Source organism: Oncorhynchus gorbuscha, linkage group LG10 (assembly GCF_021184085.1).
Source record: "Oncorhynchus gorbuscha isolate QuinsamMale2020 ecotype Even-year linkage group LG10, OgorEven_v1.0, whole genome shotgun sequence".
NCBI lineage: Eukaryota > Metazoa > Chordata > Actinopteri > Salmoniformes > Salmonidae > Oncorhynchus > Oncorhynchus gorbuscha.
Window position 1 is genome coordinate 32,634,011 of NC_060182.1, and position 23,268 is coordinate 32,657,278.

General features: G+C 41.2%; 1 long non-coding RNA gene across 3 annotated transcripts in view; it reads right to left on the reverse strand.

The window, feature by feature from the left end:
- Positions 1 to 2,051: 2,051 nt before the first annotated feature.
- The window catches only part of LOC124045900, a 28,331-nt gene continuing 7,114 nt past the window's right edge, over positions 2,052 to 23,268 (reverse strand). The window contains exons 5-8 of one of the 3 annotated variants that reach the window (XR_006840921.1): positions 10,077 to 10,181; positions 6,351 to 8,803; positions 6,166 to 6,233; positions 2,052 to 2,530 (exon numbers count right to left, since the gene is read on the reverse strand). This is a non-coding gene — a long non-coding RNA (uncharacterized LOC124045900). Of the gene's footprint in view, positions 2,531 to 6,165; positions 6,234 to 6,350; positions 8,804 to 10,072; positions 10,182 to 23,268 lie in introns of all 3 variants that reach the window. The other 2 variants (XR_006840922.1, XR_006840920.1) reach the window with 2 other exon arrangements.

Below are 23,268 nucleotides of genomic sequence, written 5' to 3' on the forward strand. Positions count from 1 at the left end.
TCCCAACTGAGTTATTTATTTTAAACGACTAATGCATTTAATCACATGCTACTGAACTAACCAGAAGTAATACTTTTAGGGTTTTAGTGTGCTTATAACAGCAACACTTACAGTGGGGAAAACAAGTATTTGATACACTGCCAATTTTGCAGGTTTGCCTACTTACACAGTCTGTAATTTTTTATCATAGGTACAATTCAAATTAATTACTTAAAAATCATAGTGATTTTCTGGATTTTTGTTTTAGATTCCATCACTCACAGTTGAAGTGTACCTATGATAAAAATGACAGACCTCTACATGCTTTGTAAGTAGGAAAACCTGCCAAATCGGCAGTGTTTCAAATACTTGTTCTCCCCACTATATGTAATTCGAATAGACACTCATTTTTTTCTGCACACTCCGCTCTAAAACCTGAGCTAGAGAAACTGATCTAACAAACTGCTTCAGACTAGATTACCTGAGAAAATATATTTGTGTGTTTGGTGGCAGCTAACCTTCCTGAGCTACTCTAGCAGAGGTGAGATTGTAAGTGTTCATAAATGTGTGCACAACAAACCATTTTCCAAACAGATTATTGGCCAATTTATTAGTAGCAAAGAAAATATTCCATACAGGCAGATGTCATTACACTAGGTGCATATCTTAAGTTCCTTAGTTCATAGTGAACATGCAAAAGAAAAGGTCAACCAATAAACTGTGTGCACGGAAGACAAACAAAACAAAAAATAAAGAAATAAAAGAAAAAAAGATTACATTTGATGGTTAAAATGTAGACTGTCATGAGAGTTTAAGCTCTGAGCATAATGATCATGGGCTCACACATTACCTTGACATCTGTCCAGGGTTTCCTTTATGAAAATGTGGCTCCGGACATTTGACCTTAACAGACATTTGAGAAATTTTGCAGACCAATATGCATTTGGTGCGTAACCTGATTGGAGAATTCATCCACAGTGCTGAGATTGAAATAAATCACATTTAGATTATGGTAATTAGTCTTAGCAGAAAATGCAAGCCAAGGATGCATTGACGCGTATCGACGTTGTCGTCTAAACTGGAGGAGGAAACTGACCCAACAATGATAAAGTGAATATCACCGGGGATACGGCCGATGCTCTCCGCTGGTGCCAATAAGATAGGCCTATAGCCTATGGTTGTTAGCTCAATTAAGTTGAGGATTTATACAACTAAAAAAGACTGATTTGAGTCTTTGTCTTCTCTTTACAGCAATACCATTTGCTTTCTGTTTTCACGCAATTATATTTCGAAATATTGTGATATGCCTGGCTGGGCCCCCTCTACTTTCCACAGACAGTATCAACTCAATAATCATCTACGGTATTTGCTACGCACGCTGCCCAAATTGCACACACTGCCTTTGCTTCCAACTGTAGGCTATGCCATTTAAAACAATCCACAACTTGTTTTTTCTTTTAAGGCTTGGGGAATCTAAATGTTCCTCTGTGGCCAAATCATGCTTTAGTAACCCATTTTGAATGATTTGATTTATTTCTGTATAAAGTGGAGTAGGCTAATTAGGCTGTATAATTTTAGCAATTCATTTATATTTACTTAGTCTTATGGACGCACCACCTACGAGCATATGTCAATCTACTATCCACCAAAGTAGAAAAGTTGACCTATTCGATTGGTCAGCTTGTTGAGAAAGAAATAGCCAAAAAAAGACTCTGGGACAGGTATAGGACAATAGATCCCAAATTAATTAATTTATCTGGTTATTTTACCAGGTAAGTTGACTGAGAGCACGTTCTCATTTGCAGCAACGACCTGGGGAATAGTTACAGGGGAAAGGGTGATGAATGTGCCAATTGAAAACTGGGGATTATTAGGTGACCGTGATGGTATGAGGGCCAGATTAGGAATTTAGCCAGGGGGTTAACACCCCTACTCTTACGATAAGTGCAATGGGATCTTTAATGACCTCAGAGAGTCAGGACACCCATTTAACGTCCCATCCGAAAGACGGCACCCTACACAGGGCAGTGTCCCCAATCACTGCCCTGGGGCATTGGGATATTATTCTTTTTTTAGACCAGAGGAAAGAGTGCCTTCTACTGGCCCTCCAACACCACCTTCAGCAGCATCTGGTCTCCCATCCAGGAACTGACCAGGTCCAACCCTGATTAGCTTCAGAAGCAAGCCAGCAGTGGAATGCTGCGTGGTATGCTTCTGAATTGATCCCAAATTCATACAACCATCTGTCCGACAGCGCCAATTAAATTTCACTAAATTACCCCATAGACCAATAAGCATTAAGCATGACTGGTCAAATGTATTTAGATCAACTGTTAGTTCCATCAATGAATAGGCTAAATATCATTATTTCTCAATGGGAATTTTTCACCTTTTCCAAATTGTATTTCTCTCTATTCATTTATTTACGGCCAAAAGCCGGCTATTGGAAACCTTGCATCTGTCCCACCTTTTACCCCACCCTCACAGACTGTGTGTACTTACATTATTCAAACTACTTGGTCAGAAGAGGCCATCCTGACGAGAAATATATCTGTTAAACATGGGACGAATACAAGCCTATTAATATCAAATAAACCAAAACAGAATGAGCATCTTTAATTTCATACAAATATGTAGTTGTCTGGCAGTCCTTGCGAAGGGCCTCTCTCCCTCGACAGGTGACAAGCAACATTCCTTTCTCCAACTAATAGCAGACCTGCTAGAAAACAGAAATTGTCACCTCTGTGGTCTCACTTGCTGCATATCAAATTGTTTCTAAGAATTAGAGGTCGACCGATTAATCGGAATGGCCGATTAATTAGGGCCGATTAAGTTTTCGTAACAATCGGAAATCGGTATTTTTGGACACCGATTTGGTCGATTTAAAAATGTTTATTTATTTATTTTACACCTTTATTTAACTAGGCAAGTCAGTTAAGAACACATTCTTATTTTCAATGACGGCCTAGGAACGGTGGGTTAACTGCCTTGTTCAGGGGCAGAACGACAGATTTATACCTTGTCAGCTCGGGGATTCATTTTTGCAACCTTCCGGTTACTAGTCCAACGCTCTAACCACCTGTCTTACATTGCACTCCATGAGGAGCCTGCGTGGCAGGCTGACTACCTGTTACGTGAGGGCAGCAAGAAGCCAAGGTAAGTGGCTAGCTAGCATTAAACTTATAAAAAACAATCAATCTTCACATAACCACTAGTTAACTACACATGGTTGATGATATTACTAGTTTATCTAGCGTGTCCTGTGTTGCATATAATCGATGCGGTGCCTGATGATTTCTCATAGAATCACAGCCTACTGGGCCAAACGGGTGATGATTTAGCACTGTCGTTGCACCAAACCTAACCATAAATATCAATGCCTTTCTTTAAAATCAATACACAAGTATATATTTTTAAACCTGCATATTTAGTTAATATTGCCTGCTAACATTAATTTCTTATAATTAGAAAAATTGTCACTTCTCTTGAGTTCCATGCATGCAGTCAGGGTATATGCAGCAGTTTGGGCCGCCTGGCTCGTTGCGAACTGTGTGAAGTCCATTTATTCCTAACAAAGACCGTAATTAATTTGCCAGAATTGTACATAATTATGACATAACATTGAAGGTTGTACAATGTAACAGCAATGTTTTGACTTAGGGATGCCACCCGTTAGATAAAATACGGAACGGTTTCGTATTTCACTGAAAGAATAAACGCTTTGTTTTTTCAAAATGACCATTTTTGGATTTGGCCATATTAATGACCAAAGGGCTCGTATTTCTGTGTGTTATGTTATAATTAAGTCTATGATTTGATATTTGATAGAGCAGTCTGACTGAGCCTGCTACGCATTCACTCAAACGCACTTGCGTGTGTTTTGCCAGCAGCTCTTAACAATGCTTCAAGCATTGGGCTGTTTATGACTTCAAACCTATCAACTCCCGGGATTAGGCTGGTGTAACCGATGTGAAGGCTAGCTAGTTAGCGGGGTGAGCACTAATAGCGTTTCAATCGGTGACGTCACTCGCTCTGAGACTTGGAGTAGTTGTTCCCCTTGCTCTGCAAGGGCCGCAGATTTTGTGGATCAAAGGGTAACGATGCTTCAAGGGTGGCAGTTGTCGATGTGTTCCTGGTTCGAGCCCAGGTAGGGGCGAGGAGAGGGACGGAAGCTATACTGTTACACTGGCAATACTAAAGTGCCTATAAGAATATCCAATAGTCAAAGGTATATGAAATACAAATGGTAGAGAGAGAAATAGTCCTATAATAACTACAACCTAAAACTTCTCACCTGGGAATATTGAAGACTCATTTTAAAAAGGAACCACCAGCTTTCATATGTTCTCATGTTCTGAGCAAGGAACTTAAACGTTAGCTTTTTTACATGGCACATATTGCACTTTTACTTTCTTCTCCAACACTTTGTTCTTGCATTATTTAAACCAAATTGAACATGTTTCATTATTTATTTGAGGCTAAATGGATTTTATTGATGTATTATATTAAGTTATAATAAGTGTTCAGGCCCTTAACCGGGTGACACAGTGGTTAAGGGCGCTGTTCTGAGCTTCGGATGTTTCACTCACGAGACTCCCAGTTAGACAGCAAATGTTCCTTTTGTTCCATAAAGATATTTTTTATATCCAAATACCTCCGTTAGTTTGATGCATTATGCCTAGGAATCCACCGGAAATAGCGGTCACGACAACGCAGACAAAAATTCCAAATGATATCCATAATATCGATAGAAACATGGCAAATGTTTTTATAATCAATCCTTAAGGTGTTTTTCAAATATCTATTCGATAATATATCAACCGGGACAGTTGGCTTTTCACTAGGACCGGGAGGAAAAATGGCTACCTTTCTGTGTTGTGCAAAAATCACACTGAGAGCCAACAACAGACCACTTACGCAATGTGGACATTTACGCTCATTCTTCAAAACAAAGGCCTGAAACTACATCTAAAAGCTGTAGACACCTTAGGGAAGCCACAGAAAAAAAGCTATCTGGTTGATATCCCTTTCAATGGGCAATAGGGATGCATAGAAAGACAGGGGTTTCAAAATAAGAGTCACTTCCTGATTGGATTTTTCTCAGGATTTCACCTGCATTATCAGTTCTGTTATACTCACAGACAATATTTTTTACAGTTTTGGAAACTATAGTGTTTTCTATCCTAAGTTGTCATTTATATGCATATTCTAGCATCTGGTCCTGAGAAATAGGCAGTTTACTTTGGGAACGTTATTTTTCCAAAAATAAAAATAGTGCCCCCTAGCTTCAAGAGGTTTTAAGAAGCAGAAAGGCTTGGTTGGGTGGTGTATCAGAGGATGCATGACTTTCAACCTTCGTCTCATAAGGGAGTTGTAGCGATGAGACAAGATAGCAGCTTCTAACAATTGGATACCACGAAATTGGTGAGAAAAAGGGGTAAATTAAAAATGTAATAGTGTTCATTCAGTATTGTTGTAATTGTCATTATTACAAATAAATAAAAATAATAAAATAAATCGGTTTCGGATTTTTTTTGGTCCTCCAATAATCGGTATCAGCGTTGAAAAAGGTCGACCTCTACTAAGAATCTGAGGTTTGTTTCACCAAATCGAGAGAGACAGGGTGCGAGGGGAGAAAACCTCTTAACCATTGCGAGCCAAACAGAACGCCCCACCCTCCCCAACAGTAAGCAGAGACAAATGTTAGCTAGCTAGGTGCTGTAGCTATCTAGCCAAACAGCTTGTCAGCCAACTCCTCGCAGTAAATCTACAATCGCGTCAGCATGAAAGCAACATTATCCCATTAACCGTATCTTTGTAGTGGTACGTAAATGTTGCGTGAAAAGGGGTCAGAAGAGTCAACCGCTCTGGTCCACTGAGTCAGGGTAAACTCACACGTTGAAAGGCTTTTATGAACGTTTAAAAACAGACATCGACACACAAAGTAAAATGTCAAAATATTTAACAGTTTATCAAAGTGATTTATAGCACCAGCGCCAAACATCCATTTTTTTTCACGTGATATCATTTCTAGTGGAGTAAACGGATGCATTTCTGCTTGAGTATCATAAAACAGTGTCGAAATGCTAATTGCGAACTGTGTGCTCAGTGAAAACATGTTTCCTAAATTAACCGTCTGCCTATGGAATGGATCATCGTATACTCCCAGGACCTAAACAAAGTTACCTCTCCTCAGGAGGCTGTCGAACTCGCCCAGTGCGGTGATGTTGACACCGTGGGAATCTGGATCGCCTCTGCATACAAAACAAGCCGGTGGCGTTGACCAAATTTAGTGTGCATGTTATAGCGATTATTCACACAACATAGGCTGTCAAATTTGCTCAGTTTGATGAAGGTAGGCCGGATCTCACCTCTGAAATGAGCATGAAGCTCCTTTCGCTGGTGCTGGTTTATGTCAGACGCAATGTTGTTCGTCTTTTCCCAGTGTGCAAGTTGAAGTCCTGAATTCACGTCAAACGTCAGAGTCCTTAAAGTGGCTGCAACAAAACATACTATAACAACGAATAATAAGCTGAGAGACAATTTTAACTAACTTCATAATATTAAATTTCCCACTGCGGTCAGTCATTTTTACTATTTGACAGTACACACACAGCGTGTTAATGCAGCTACTCGTGACGTTTTTATATATGATCATTAGAGCGTCATGTGCTGGGCTTGAAATAGGGTACCCACCCTTTAAGTTAACATTTGAAATGGAAAGAGTTAAAGTTCGAGTATGGTCATCACAAGGATCCAAGATAGCACTGACATATGTCTCCAGATAACCAGCATACTGACTAACTGTTCAACTAAATATGCACATGCATGCAGTTTGAATCAAAATGTCATACAGCATGTGTTATTCATTTGGGACCATGTCCAAATGAAACAAATCTCTTTATTCAAAATAACTCAAACACAAAAGCAACTCTTGAAAAAAAACACTGAATTCCCTAACATTTTTTGTTTAAAGTAGCTATTGCACACCCAAAATAGAAACAGAAAAATTACAGATGGATTTGAAAAGGTAATGAGTATTCACAAAATATATTTTTTTATATTGCTTATTAGTTTGACATTTCAGTGCCCAAAAACTGTACTGAATAAAGATACATTTACAAAACCTTTAAAACAAGAGAATACTGTCCCTGATCACATCTTTGATGAACTCTGACACAGATTGGACTTTGATAACCCCAACTGAACCAATGTGTAAATTGTAGCCGTAACGCCATTCAGTTCTCCTTGATACATACTTTTAATTAAATACATCTTCCATTCAGTTACAAATCTCAAAATTGTATTATTTCTCTAAATTAGGCCTAATAACTTTATTTTCTGCACTTCCACCATCACTGTATATATTTGAACAGTAGTTTCATCTGAACATTTTCCAAACCACAAGGTTATAATGGCGACCTTGCTTGGTTAAGAGTGGCATCATCCAAAGTGTAAAGGTGAATTACAGTGACCAAATGAAGTTCCTCACAACAACTGTAAACCAATTTGTGGAGCATCCTTCCTTAACCCCCAAGTGTGCACTACTTCTCATCATGGATTTTAAAGTTTAGGATTGGTATAAGCATTGGCTGGATGAAGTTTTATCCACTATTAAATTCATGCATAAAATGATTTCTCCCTTTAGGAGAAGGGTGGAGAGTCAGTACACAGACCTAGAGCAGGGGAGTTACTCCTCCCTAGAGAGGGTGTACAGATGAGTCCTAAGGGTCATCCTGGAGCGACAGTCCCTCAGTCGCTGTCCCCATACTGAGGTTGTCCAGCAATGCCACAAAAGGATGGTCCGAGCTGTGCTCCATGGCAGAGTAGATGAGTTTGAGGAGGCAAGTCAAGATGAGGAAGACCCGGATCTGGGCCCACAGAGGCACCAGGCAGCGCTCCAATACCAGTCTTTGTAGGGTCATGGGACTGGCAGGCAGGTCTGGGTATTTACACTGGACTGGTTGCCCCTCTGCACCCTTGATTGACCTCCGCCAGGTGGCAGTGGAAGAAAGAGTATAATTGACCACATAAAAAAGGTAGAAAAATAAGTAGGATAATATGGAATCAAGGTAGCCTCAGTAAGCAGTAACCATAAAGTCTCTGGGACATAACCTTATTTAACCTGAGAGATAGCTACCTTACAAATGGTGACCATTCCCTAATTGACATGGCTTCTGTATGTGTAGTGTTGTTTTATGGAAACTGGACTTACACATTGCCAGTGTGTATAGATTCGGTCTCTAGGAACTCCATCAGGACATCTGAGACCGGCTCCTGAAGAAGTGAAACCAATCTGACTGTCTGACCCAAACAGATGAGAGGAAAGAGAAACAGCCACACTACCAGTGTCCCTCACCATCTTAAATCAGATCGGGTGGAATGGCAAAGAGATAAAAGGTTAGGGGAAAGTCATAAAGCCACTTGTGGTTATTGTGCAAGACCTTAGGTTCAAAGTCGTGAGGTAAAAGTACAGTGAACAAGACATTTCCCCCAAACCTTTTCTTAGTAAAACATTATTTTCGGTATGAATGAGCACTTTGATTCATGCACTAGCTTGGTTATATACATGAACAACCCAATCAAAATCACAGTGATGGTAAAACCATTAACAGGATAATAAAGTATACCGTGTAGACCTGCATATACACCGTAGCTCTAGTGTATGAACTGTTGAAAGAGTGGAAAGATGGGAATGAATCTGAAAGACAACTAAACATGCTAATGTAGGTGCCTTGATATGCTGTTAGAAAAAGGAGGTCTTTGGGGTGACGCAAGGTGATCGGTTAGCCGTGGTATGCTTGTCCACCATCGCCATGTCCTGCTACAAGAAGTGAGAAAAATAATAATTAAAAGTATATTCCACATTCCCTCTACTGACTATGTTAACCGCAGCCCAGTGAATCACCTTGATGGGTTCTGAATTCTAAAGTTGAAATATAAACAAGGATACTGAGGGAGAGAGGGGAATGCAGAACGTTTACATTGTCAGAACATGTTACTGTTAGACATCAGGTATCCTGTGGAAATGAGAAAGGCCACAGTCTGGTACAAGTCAACAGGACAGCCATGAGTTGGGGAGGAGTGAGGAATTTGGGCCAAGGTCAGATCAGATGAAGTGAGAAAGAACTGGAATCACTAAAGTCCTGTCTAGCAACCAATATGCATTGGCTGTCCATATGTATAAGGAGGATGCTTGTGTGAATATGTCTTTGTCATCATTTGGTGAAAACTTGGTTTGAGCTTTTCATAGTTGTCTGAGTTTTTACTCTTGTTTATTTAGAACCTAACAACATCCACCCAGTAACCACCAACAACAGCTTGTCACAGATAAGATTACTGAAATGTTTGTGATTACTACTGACCCGGTGGGGCCTTGGCCAAGGTCCCAGAATATTACTCTCAGTGTGCTTCTGTGTTCTACTACTGGAGAGAGGGCTTTGAATCTCAATCTGTGATTCCAGAGGAAAACGTAAATACAGAATATCACTCATTGGTCATCACTTTAGTGGGGATTAGATATTTAGGTTGATGTGATTGTCAAGATTAGATAAAAACCTGATCAAAACAAACTTCCCTCCTCTACAATCTCAGTAATGCTGAAGCTCTGAGAAAAGGAATAGAAGGAATCATTACGACCACCACCCAGAGATACTGATGGAGGCTACACCTGCATGGGTTAAGTTAAGTTGTTTAGAGCCACAGCCCAATAACAGGACATCCAAAAATATGCTCCAACGGCTTGCTTGATCCCTTAAATTGTCCCTTAAAACCCAAAATATGCACCAGCTTTGGAGTGTGAGAAGAGTGCATAATGTGCAGATTCAAGATGAAAAAAAATGCAAAAGCAGAGATCCCATTCCCTTTGAAGAGTTAATGAGTGAATTCTAAAAGGGTTACTGATCCTGTGGTATGTCCTAGCAGAGAGGATGTTCTGCTCCGCCCAACTCCATGCCCAGGTGTAACAGACGATGGGGGAACTGCTCCGGGTGCCCCCCCCCCCCCAATTTCTCCAGCCCCATCACGCAGCTTTTTAGATTTTTTGTTTCAACTGCTGATTGCCACTTTAATGTGTAGTATTTAGTAGTCTCACCTACAATGGCTCCAACTTTGACTCCATATTTAAGCAGTGTGGCCTTGAGTTCATCTTCCGTAAGTCAACAGGGGTCAGTCATCTCTGGATCTTCCTTATTTTCTTCTTCCTGTGGGGACAGGAAATGACCAGGTATGATGACTCACAGAAATCCCTTGACACAACTTAGAAGTGTCTTTTAAAAAATGAATTTCAGACCACTGATCAGGGCTAACTGAACAAGGTAAACAGTCCTGTTGATTATAATGCTAGACACAATCATGACTAATGTAATGAAAACAAGGACAATTGAATGCTGATCAAAACATCTAAATAATAAGCTAGCTGCTACAGCAAAACATTAAAAATCAATATAAGAGCAAGTGGCACAAAGTACTGGTGTTACAGCATTTCAAATTCCACCTCCTATAGAAGACACCCAGATTGTCTACAATCCAACTATTTATTTTTATTTTACTAGGCAAGTCAGTTAAGAAAACATTCTTATTTTCAATGACGGCCTAGGAACAGTGGGTTAACTGACTGTTCAGGGGCAGAACGACAGATTTGTACCTTGTCAGCTCGGGGATTCGAACTTGCAACCTTTCGGTTACTAGTCCAACGCTCTAACCACTAGGCTACCCTTACGCTACCAAGTATAAGGCTTGGTGCTAGCCCTTATTCAGGAAATAATTCAGTGTTCATGTACATTCATTGACAGGCTAGCTGACATATTGTTAGTTGCAAAAACTATATACTAGCTATAAACTGGCTATATAAAAGTAGGCAGACAGGCGTCGAGGAATTCCGTTACTGTTAAATTAAACGTTAGGATGGGCAAAACGAGTGACTTAAGCGACTGAGTGTGGTATGATCGTCGGTGCCAGGCGCACCAGATCCAGTATTTCAAAAATAGCCGCCCTCCTGGGCTTTTGACGCACGACAGTGTCTAGGGCTTACCGAGAATGGTGCCACAAACAAAAAACATCCAGTCAGCGGCAGTCCTGTGAGCGAAAACAGCTCGTTGATGAGAGAGGTCGAAGGAAAATGGCAAGAATCGTGCAAGCTAATGGACAAATAACGGCACCGTACAACAGTGGTGTGTAGAACGGACAATTGAGAAGTGAAAAACCATTGCCTGGAACATGACAGCTAGTTCATTTAACTTGAGTGACCTGGTCAGTCCCCAGACCTCAACCCAATAGAGCTTCTTTGGGATGAGATGGAACGGGCTGTTCACAGCATGAAATCTACCGCCGTCCAATCTGCAGCAACTGCGTAATGCATCGCGTAAGCATGGACCAACATCCCTGTGGAACATTTCCGACACCTTGTAAAATGTCCGGAAGAATTCAGGCTGTTCTGCAGGCAAAGGGAGGTCCGACCAGGTACTAGTTGGGTGGGCTACCTACAACTGATCAATGAGTGTATATAAGCAATAAATTCATTAAAAATCCTACAATGTGATTTTCTGGATTTTTTTCCCATTGTCTGTCATAGTTGAAGTGTACCTATGATAAATTACAGGCCTCTCTCAACTTTAAGTGGGAGAACTTGCACAATTGGTGGCTGACAAAATACTTCCCCCCCCCACTGTAACTCTTATGTGGTTATAGTGCCCCATCAATTAAAAATGTTTAGGGGAAAGATTGTAGTGGCAGAAAGTCTCAAACGTTAAATGTTTGATTATTTTGACCTGTCCTTTTGGTCTGTTTTGCCCTATAGTCGCTGCCAGTTTGGAAGTCTTTGTTGAGGCCTCTATAAGTGCAAGTGATATAAAAACACCAAATAGTTATTAATATGCTGTAATTTATAAACACTCTACCAAGCAGCCAACCTGCTTCCACCAATCCCTTGTAATTACAGTAAAATACAAAACCCTCTCCTCAATAAATGTCATTAATTCATGCTGATTACAGTTTTGATTGACATTTTACAGTATAATACAGTATTGTAGGTCTACTGTTTGTCATTACACAGTACTTGCTTTGATACCATATTTATATTACAGGAACTATACTGTAATATGAAATACAGAATTTTACTTGCCATCGAGCTGCTTGTAGTTAATATGAAATTCATGGCAACCACTTAACAGGAAAGTAATCAAAAAGTAACTGAAAGTAATCAGATTATGTTACTGAGTTTGAATAATCCAAACGTTACTGCTGAAAATTTGATAGCTAACTAGTAACGGATTACATTTAGAAAGTAACCTACCCAACCCTGCACGCTAGATTGCCACCTGTGCTAGTTAGCTATCTATAGCTGTGTTTTGCTGTAAAAGTATTTGTTTAATGAATGTTTAATGTTGAATGAATGTTGAAACAAATGTTGTTTTTTAATTATGCAATGTATTAAAGTAATTACTTTTCAAATAAGTTACGTTATGTTGGCTAACAATTTGTTAGTTACGCTGTCCTTACGTACCATAGCTTATCATTACAGCAGTATGTACTGGTATGTTAGCTAGCTACTTATACATCAAACATGCCAGTATATTAACTAAAAGGCTATCCAACTTGTAAGTTTGAAAATAAAAGAGAGCCGCACACTCTAGGAGCTCAGATGCAAAAATGTAATTACCAACGTTTCGACAGCCAAGCTGTCTTCATCAGGGTATAATCACAAACACTGCGGAATTACTTGTTTATATAGTGTCAAAAGACAGGTGTCTGTAATCATGGCCAAGAGTGGCCTAATATCATTGGTTAATTCTCAAATATTAAAATGGCATACAAAGAACAGCATACAAACAACAAATGGATATCATACGATCATAGATTCATTTTAGACTACACAAGCTTACAAACAATTACAATGGCAAAGTCACAATAATCACAAGAATGCTTCAGATCAAGGTCTACGTTGAGACCGAAGGGTGCAGGGGTCTTTAAATGAAAGATCCAGGCAGCCTCTCGTTTTAACAATAAATTATCAAGGTCACCCCCATTCTCCTAGGGAGGGTGACATATTCGATGCCAATATAACGCAGAGACGAAATAAATGTAACGAAATTGAGTTGGCCTGCTTCCAAAATGTGGGCCGCAACTGGGTAAGTTTTTGCACCTAATGGTCTGAGATACGTACTTTTAATTCGCGCTTTGTTTTACCTACATAATTTTTACCACAAGGACAAGTTATAAGATAAATAACTGCCTTAGTGAAGCACGTAATAACAACTTTGATTGGGATCGATTTCCCTGTTGTGGGTGTTTGAAGGATCTACATTTATAAGTGCCATTGCATTGAGCACAGCTATTACATTTGTAATTTCCATCCAGTAGGGGCGCAAATAGACGCTGTTCGGGGAATATTTTGGGATGGTAAATCAGTGTACCAACTGGTCTCTGAGATTTCTGTCCCGCCAGAATACGACCAAGGAAAGGTCCGAAAACACATTACGGAGACTATCATTGGATTTTAGGTTGTGCCAATGTTTGTGAACAATTTCCTTAATTTGTTCAGAACGCTTTGGATAGTGGGTAGTTAGAACACAAGAATGAGTCTTTTTGCGAGACTGACCTTGAAAAAGGTCATGTCTCGTTTTGTTTAGAATTTTCTCAATGGCAATAATAATCTGATCATTTTTGTAGCCCCTCTTCTTGAACTTTCTTTGCGTCTCAGCCAAATTTCTGTCGAAATCTGATTGTTTTTTTGCAAATTCTTTTGATTCGACAGAAATGGCTGTAGGGCAAACTATTTTTCAAGGGAAGTGGGTGACAACTATCAGCCCTCAAAAATATGTTACGATCAGTAAGCCTCCTGTAAAGATCAGAACATTATCTTCACAAAAGATCATAAGATCAAGAAAACTGATTTGACGTGTATCAGATTGCATAGTAAATCTCAAATGATCCATAGAACAAAAATATCAATATACCGTTTCCAAATAATGATGTTAGGCAAGAAAACATTTTTGAGAGGATTGAAAATAGACTGTTTCTCCATGTAACCCACATACAAATTAGCATAGTTAGGAGCCATGGGAGATCCCATAGCAGTACCCTTCGTCTGAATAAAGAAATCATTTAGAAACATGAAATAGTTATGTGTGACTACTATTTCAGCCAATGTTATAATGCAGCACTGGAAGGTAGTTCATTAGGGTCACGTTGCAGAAGAAAATGTTCCATAGCTTCAATACCGCCCTCGTGTGGAATATTTGTGTATAACGACTCAACATCAAAAGTAACTAACAAGGTATTCTCAGGGAGAGGATCAAGAGATTCAATGATAGAGATCATACTGCTGGTGTCCTTTACAAAGGAGGGGAGCTGTTCTGCTAGTGGTCTAATAAAAAAGTCAACAAAAGTAGATAGAGTGCGTTACTGCATCAATGCCCGCTACAATAGGGGCTGTTACTGCATCAATGCCCGCTACAATAGGGGCCGTTACTGCATCAATGCCCGCTACAATAGGGGCCGTTACTGCATCAGTGCCCGCTACAGTAGGGGCTGTTACTGCATCAATGCCCGCTACAATAGGGGCTGTTACTGCATCAATGCCCGCTACAATAGGGGCTGTTACTGCATCAATGCCCGCTACAATAGGGGCCGTTACTGCATCAATGCCCGCTACAATAGGGGCTGTTACTGCATCAATGCCCGCTACAATAGGGGCTGTTACTGCATCAATGCCCGCTACAATAGGGGCTGTTACTGCATCAATGCCCGCTACAATAGGGGCCGTTACTGCATCAATGCCCGCTACAATAGGGGCTGTTACTGCATCAATGCCCGCTACAATAGGGGCTGTTACTGCATCAATGCCCGCTACAATAGGGGCTGTTACTGCATCAATGCCCGCTACAATAGGGGCCGTTACTGCATCAATGCCCGCTACAATAGGGGCTGTTACTGCATCAATGCCCGCTACAATAGGGGCTGTTACTGCATCAATGCCCGCTACAATAGGGGCCGTTACTGCATCAATGCCCGCTACAATAGGGGCTGTTACTGCATCAATGCCCGCTACAACAGGGCGCCCTGGAGGTTTTGTAACATTCTTGTGTAATTTCGGCAAAGTATAGAAAGTGGCAATTTTAGGGTGTTGAATAGCCAAAAAGTAATGTTATTTTTTGGTTATCTGACCAGAACTTAAATACTCATCTCGGACAGTAAAGAGAGTATTCTGAAATTGGGTAGTAGGGTCACTTCTGGGTTTCTTGTAAAAGGTGTTGTCAAGCAGCTGTCTATGACACTCATTTACATAAGCTTCCCTATCCATGAGTACAACCGACCCACCCTTATCAGCAGGACGAATAAGGACTGAGGTATCGGATTGTAAATCAGGCAAAGCTTGTTTTTCATCCCTAAGTAAATTATGGAAAGATTTGGACTCCTGTTTGTTCTTAAGGAGAAGTCCAACATCTTTTTCCACAAGTCTGCAATATGTCTCGATAGAGTGATTGCGATTGGCTGGAGGTATAGAATAACTCGTGCTTCTAAAAGGAGTCGGAGTATGTGCAGGAGAGCAACCTACTGGTTCAATAGAAGTGTCAGAATGAGGGGAGCTAAAGTATTCCATTAAACGGATGTTTCTAAAAAAACTTAAACATGTCTACCTTAACATCACAATCGTTGCACTGGGTTGTAGGCACAAAATAGAACCCTTTATTAAGCAGAGAGAAATGGGCAGGGCTCAATATCTTGCTTGATAAATTAAAGACACTCAGTCCGGTGGGTTCTGGGACCGTGTGAACGGTCTCCTCTGCCTCTGATAGTCGTTTCTTCTCACCCCGTCCGGTGCGGCATCTCGTCGATGCGCGTGCCTGCGGCCACCTCCGCCCTTCGGTCGGTCCAGTCTCTCGTTGAATATAAAACTACCACTGGAAGCCGATGAGGCGCCGGTTGTAGAGTGTTGATCAAACGGGGGTGGATCGAAGTAAGCGGCGTCCCTCCTGCGCCTGTCATGGGGGGGGGGGGCAGGACTTCCCTTGTCAGGGTTTCTCCAGAAGTAGACTTTATCCTCGGCCTTATCTTTTTTGTCTTGGTTCAATTTCTTGATTTTAAGTTCCTTTATTTCTATAGTCAAGTTGTTCTGTAGCGCTTGGTTAGTTTTCATCCGTTCATTGTATATGCCATCATAATTAACAGCTATTTGTAGAGCTGTGCGTATGTCTTTAATCGTGTTATCCATTTCAATAAAATCCTTTTTCAACTGGTCAACAATTAATGTCATTAAACCAATAGAGCATTTGTTCAGGATGGCACACCAGCGCTCACAGAAATCATCTGTGCGCTGTCCCATAGATGGTTCTTTTTGCCACCTGAGTCCCCATGGAATAATGCCTTGACGGACATAATCACTAAGAGTGACGAAATGTAGATGCGTTCTCGTCTGGCGTTTAGATAAATGTAACACTTCTTTCGAGAGGTCAGAATTGCCTCCCGGCATGTCAAAAAGGGACTCCGACACAGTGATCTTATTTTAATTATATGTATTTCACCTTTATTTAACCAGGTAGGCAAGTTGAAAACAAGTTCTCATTTACAATTGCGACCTGGCCAAGATAAAGCAAAGGAGTTCGACACATATAACAACACAGAGTTACATATGGAGTAAAACAAACATACAGTCAGTAATACAGTAGAAACAAGTCTATATAGGATGTGAGCAAATGAGTTGAGATAAGGGAGGTAAAGGCAAAAAAAGGCCATGGTGGCAAAGTAAATACAATATAGCAAGTAAAACACTGGAATGGTAGATTTGCAGTGGAAAAATGTGCAAAGTAGAAATAAAAAATATAATGGGGTGCAAAGGAGCTAATTAAATAAGATAAATACAGTAGGGAAAAAGGTAGTTGTTTGGGCTAAATTATAGATGGGCTATGTACAGGTGCAGTAATCTGTAAGATGCTCTGACAGCTGGTGCTTAAAGCTAGTGAGGGAGATAACTGGAAACACTTTCAGAGATTTTTGTAGTTCGTTCCAGTCATTGGCAGCAGAGAACTGGAAGGAGAGGCAGCCAAAGAAAGAATTGATTTTGGGGGTGACCAGAGAGATATACCTGCTGGAGCGCATGCTACAGGTGGGTGACGCTATGGTGACCAGCGAGCTGAGATAAGGGGGGACTTTACCTAGCAGAGTCTTGTAGATGACCTGGAGCCAGTGGGTATGGCGACGAGTATGAAGCAAGGGCCAAGCAATGAGAGCGTACAGGTCGCAGTGGTGGTAGACTGTGATAGACTGCATCCAATTTGTTGAGTAGGATATTGGTGGCTATTTTGTAATAGACATCGCAGAAGTCGAGGATTGGTAGGATGGTCAGTTTTTACAAAGGTATGTTTGGCAGCATGAGTGAAGGATGCTTTGATGCTTTGAAATAGGAAGCCAATTCTAGATTTAACTTTGGATTGGAGATGTTTGATGTGGGTCTGGAAGTTGTCCACATATTCTAAGTCAGTTGTATGGCATTGAAGCTTGCCTGGAGGGTTGTTAACACAGTGTCCAAAGAAGGGCCAGAAGTATACAGAATGGTGTCGTCTGCGTAGAGGTGGATCAGAGACTCACCAGCAGCAAGAGTGACATCATTGATGTATACAGAGAAGAGAATCGGTCCAAGAATTGAACCCTGTGGCACCCCCATAGAGACTGCCAGAGGTCTGGACAACAGACCCTCCGATTTGACACACTGAACTCTATCAGAGAAGTAGTTGGTGAACCAGGCGAGGCAATCATTTGAGAAACCAAGGCTGTCAAGTCTGCTGATGAGGATGTGGTGATTGACAGAGTCAAAAGCCTTGGCCAGATCAATGAATACGGCTGCACAGTAATGTTTCTTATCGATGGCGGTTAAGATATCGTTTAGGACCTTGAGCGTGGCTGAGGTGCACCCATGACCAGCTCTGAAACCAGATTGCATAGCAGAGAGGGTATGGTGAGATTCGAAATGGTCGGTAATCTGTTTGTTGACTTGGCTTTCGAAGACCTTAGAAAGACAGGGTAGGATAGATATAGGTCTATAGCAGTTTGGGTCAAGAGTGTCCCCCCCTTTGAAGAGGGGGATGACTGCAGATGCTTTCCAATCTTTGGGAATCTCAGACAACACGAAAGAGAGGTTGAACAGGCTAGTAGGGGTGGCAACAATTTCGTCAGATAATTTTAGATAGAAAGGGTCCAGATTGTCTAGCCCGGCTGATTTGTAGGGGTCCATATTTTGCAGCTCTTTCAGAACATCAGCTGACTGGATTTGGGAGAAGTAGAAATGGGGAAGGCTTGGGCGAGTTGCTGTGGGGGGTGCAGTGCTGTTGACCGGGGTAGGGGTAGCCAGGTGGAAAGCATGGCCAGCCGTAGAAAAATGCTTATTGAAATTCTCAATTATAGTGGATTTATCAGTGGTGACCCTATCTTCAGTGCCGTGGGCAGCTGGGAGGAGGTGTTCTTATTCTCCATGGACACTTTACAGTGTCCCAGAACATTTTTGAGTTAGTGTTGCAGGAAGCAAATTTTTGTTTGAAAAAGCTAGCCTTGGCTTTTTTAACTGCCTGTGTATATTGGTTTCTAGCTTCCCTGAAAATCTGCATATCACAGGGGCTGTTCGATGCTAATGCAGAACGCCATAGGATTTTTTTGTGTTGGTTAAGGGCAGTCAGGTCTGGGGAGAACTAAGGGCTATATCTGTTCCTGGTTCTACATTTCTTGAATGGGGCATGCTTATTTAAGATGGTCAGGAAGGAATTTAAAAAAAATAACCAGGCATCCTCTACTGACGGGATGAGATCAATATACTTCCAGGATACCCCAACCAGGTCGATTAGAAAGGCCTGCTCGCTGAAGTGTTTCAGGGAGCGTTTGACAGTGATGAGTGGAGGTCGTTTGACCGCTGACCCATTACGGATGCAGGCAATGAGGCAGTGATCGCTGAGATGTTGGTTGAAGACAGCAGAGGTGTATTTAGAGGGGAAGTTGGTTAGGATGATATCTATGAGGGTGCCCGTGTTTAAGGCTTTGGGGAGGTACCTGGTAGGTTCATTGATAATTTGTGTGAGATTGAGGGCATCAAGCTTAGATTGTAGGATGGCTGGGGTGTTAAGCATGTTCCAGTTTAGGTCGCCTAGCAGTACGAGCTCTGAAAATAGATGGGAGGCAATCAGTTGGTAGGTATGGTAGGATGTGAATACAGTGGAGGTAAACCTAGGTATTGAGTGATGATGAGAGAGATATTGTCTCTAGAAACATTATTGAAACCAGGAGATGTCATCGCATGTGTGGGTGGTGGAACTAATAGGTTGGATAAGGTATAGTGAGCAGGACTAGAGGCTCTACAGTGAAATAAGCCAATGAACACTAACCAGAACAGCAATGGACAAGGCATATTTACATTAAGGAGAGGCATGCTTAGTCAAGTGATCAAAAGGGTCCAGTGAGTAGTGAGGTTGGTTGGGGTCACGGCGATTCAGACAGCTAGCCGGGCCATCGGTAGCAAGCTAGCATAGGATGGAGGTCTGTTTTTAGTCACCTCGTGCGTTTCCGTCGGTAGGATTAGTGAGGGGATCAATCCAATTTACAAAAAAAATAGATATAGTTATAGAGGCCCAAGAATAAAAAAATAACTGTCTGATAGATCTATAAGACAGCTAACGATTAGCGGGCCGCAGATGGGCGCTCAGGTAACGTCGCGACGGAGGAGCCAGCTGGATAACTCCCTCGGGCAGATAAAGTCGGTAGTCCAGTTGTGAAGGCCTGGTGGGGCTCTTATCACGCTCCCTTTGGCTATATTCAAAGTAATCTTGTATGGGGCTATGACCAGTGTCAGGAAAAGAATTATAATTCGGCATCGTTTAAGAGCTTTTTTTGTCTGTAGAGTGCTGTTTACTGGGTAACAGAACAATATAGAAGAAAAAGTAACGTACACCTATTTAGACGAGGTGCTGGCTAGCGGAGTAGAAAACTTGAAAATAAAAGAGAGCCGCACACTCTAGGAGCTCAGATGCAAAAATGTAATTACCAACGTTGAGACAGCCAAGCTGTCTTCATCAGGGTATAATCACAAACACTGCAAAATGACTAGTTTCTTCTAGATTATTTTGTAAGGTCAGAACCCTCAAATCAACGCTACTCATCGGAACCGACCAAAATAAACACCAAGCAATATGCCAACTTGTTTACAAGGTACTCAAGTAGAAGACGTCCAATGTCAATGATCCAGCAATAGTTGCTAGCTACATCGCCTACCCTGCTGGTAAACCAACAATACACTAGTTACTTGATATGCCAGCTAACACAATCAAGAAAGCAGTTGCAACAGTAGGCGCAAGCTGCATGATTAGCTATCTAAGCTAATTTAATCAGTGAGCATAGTCATGATTCAAATCAAATCAAATGTTATTTGATTCCCTGGCATTTAACGTTGATAGTATTAAATTACTTTTATTGTTGATACTGTTTTATGCTTAATTTAGAGCTTAAAGTTGTACCTTTATTTAAATTAGCTGGTGCACGGTCTTGGTCGTTCCATGTGCTGATTTTGTTCCAAATTGCATGCACAGCATCTTAATTGGATGCTTTTCACATCACGCGTGCTTTTAGAAACGTCAAGTCACCTTGACTAGTCTACTTTTACTTGTGAGGCTGGCTGGGACATCATTTGGGAAAGAAGGTATATTTAATTTCCACACATTGGGGACAAAATTAAAATAAAGAAGCTTCTACTTGACCAGGTTTGGGCTATTGGTATAAACAATGAGATGTAGAGATGTTTCATTCTTAGCATAAACTTTAACATGCCAATACCAATGATGTTCACAGCAGGCGCGTACACGTATAGGGCTCTACATGTGCAGAGCACATGCCCTTTTGCCCTTTCAGTCTCCAAAGTGGCCTTTTGGGTGGTGGTATAATTTCCAAAATAGTTTTTGTGTAATTGTTTTGTCATTGCTGTTCGGAACCCACTGCCCACAGGAAGTTCGCCACCCCGTTCGTCTGTTGGTTGCCCCTGTTGATATGCCCTGTACAGAGCCTGCGCCACAACAGGTTGCGCCTTTTTCCCTTGTCTGCCCTGTCTCCAAACATGCATGGCTTGACAGACGCGGTCATCGGTCGAGTGTGTGTAGCTAGCTACATGGTTTAAATATCAACAGTACTGCCACATCAGCATGACATTTGATTAACACTTGATTTAGCCTACATCATCAATATTAGGTCTGGTTGGCTAATATACGAAGCAGAGAGAGCCGGAAAGAAAGACTGGTAGCTAACCTGTTAGGAATTTTATGAATAATGACTAAACAATATCCCCATTTTAAATAGAACTGTATCTAAGTAAACTTATACTCTGTTTTATTATATCTGATTAACAATATGAATTCATAAGTGAGGGATTGTGGAGCATATAACAGGGGGGGTAATTACATTAAATAAATACCATTCCAGCCAGGTTGGAGAAGATTGGAAGTGTTTTTTTAAGTAAGCAGAAAGGGTCGAACCGACTGTTCAGATAAGGCAGTGTGTGTTTTCTTAGGTTTTCCATTAGCTGGAACTGTCTGCTGAATGGTGATGGATGAAAACTTCAGAAGGTTTATCTCATTTAACTGTGTATCTGGAGGGAGTGAGCAAAGGGGTGGGAATAAACTTTTTGAACTGTTGGGAGAAAGAATGTTTTATAACCTATGATGTCATATTTTGTATATAAACTGTTGTTCGTGGTTACATGGCAGCGCGCTCCGAGAATAAATACTCTCTTTTTTTCTTCTTTTTCTCCCCAATTTTGTGGTATCCAATTGTTTAGTAGTTACTATCTTATCTCATCACTATAACTCCCGTACGGGCTCGAGAGAGACGAAGGTTGAAAGTCATAGGATTGAGGTCAGGGCTTTGTGATGGCCACTCCAACACCTTGACTTTGTTGTCTCTAAGCCATTTTGCCACAACTTTGGAAGTATACTTGGGGTCATTGTCTATTTGGAAGACCCATTTGCGACCAAGCTTTAACTTCCTGACAGATGTCTTGAGATGTTGCTTCATTATATCCACGTAATTCTCCATCCTCACGATGCCATCTATTTTGTGAAGTGCACCAATCCCTCCTGCAGCAAAGCACCCCCACAACATGATGCTGCCACCCCGTGCTTCACGGTTGGGAGGGTGTTCTTCGGCTTGCAAGCCTCCCCCTTTTTCCTCCAAACATAACAATGGTCATTATGGCCAAACAGTTGTATTTTTCTTTCATCAGACCAGAGGACATTTCTCCAAAAATTACAGTCTTTGTTCCCATGTGCTTTTGCAAACCATAGTCTGGCTTTTATATGGCGGTTTTGGAGCAGTGGCTTCTTCAAGGCTGAGCGGCCTTTCAGGTTATGTCAATATAGGACTCGTTTTACTGTGGATATAGGTACTTTTATACCTGTTTCCTCCAGCATCTTCACAGGGTCCTTTGCTGTTGTTCTGGGATTGATTTGCACTTTTCGCACCAAAGTACATTCATCTCTAGGAGACAGAATGGGTCTCCTTCCTAAGCGGTATAACGGCTGCGTGGTCCCATGGTGTTTATACTTGCGTACTATTGTTTGTACAGATGAACGTGGTACCTTCAGGCATTTGGAAATTGCCTGTGCCAGACCTGTGGAGGTCTACAATTTCTGAGGTCTTGGCTGATTTCTTTTGATTTTCCCATGATGTCAAGCAGAGAGGCACTGAGTTTGAAGGTAGGCTTTGAAATGCATCCACAGGTACACCCACAATTGACTCAAATGATGTCAATTAGCCTATCAGAAGTTTCTAAAGCTGTGATATAATTTTCTGGAATTTTCCAAGCTGTTTAAAGGCACAGTCAACTTGAGCGCCAAATCTAGGACCAAAAGTCTCCTTAACAGCTTCTACCCCCAAGCCATAAGACTGCTGAACAATTAATCAAACGGCCACCAGACTATTTATATTGACCCCCCCTCCATTTGTTTTGTACACTGCTGCTACTCGCTGTTTATTATCTATGCATAGTCACTTCACCCCTACCTACATGTACACTGCTGCTACTCGCTGTTTATTATTTATGCATAGTCACTTCACCCCTACCTACATGTACAAATTACTTTACTGACTTTATTGTCAGTAAAGTGATTGCCCCCCCTTGTTAAATCATGAATTTACTGTGGTTAATCACATTTTTTGGGAAGTTCAGTTCGATTTCACTAGCCACACCCAGGCCTGAATACTGCCAGACCTGTTGAATCAAGAAATCACTTAAATAGAACCTGTATGACAAAATGAAGTAGGCCA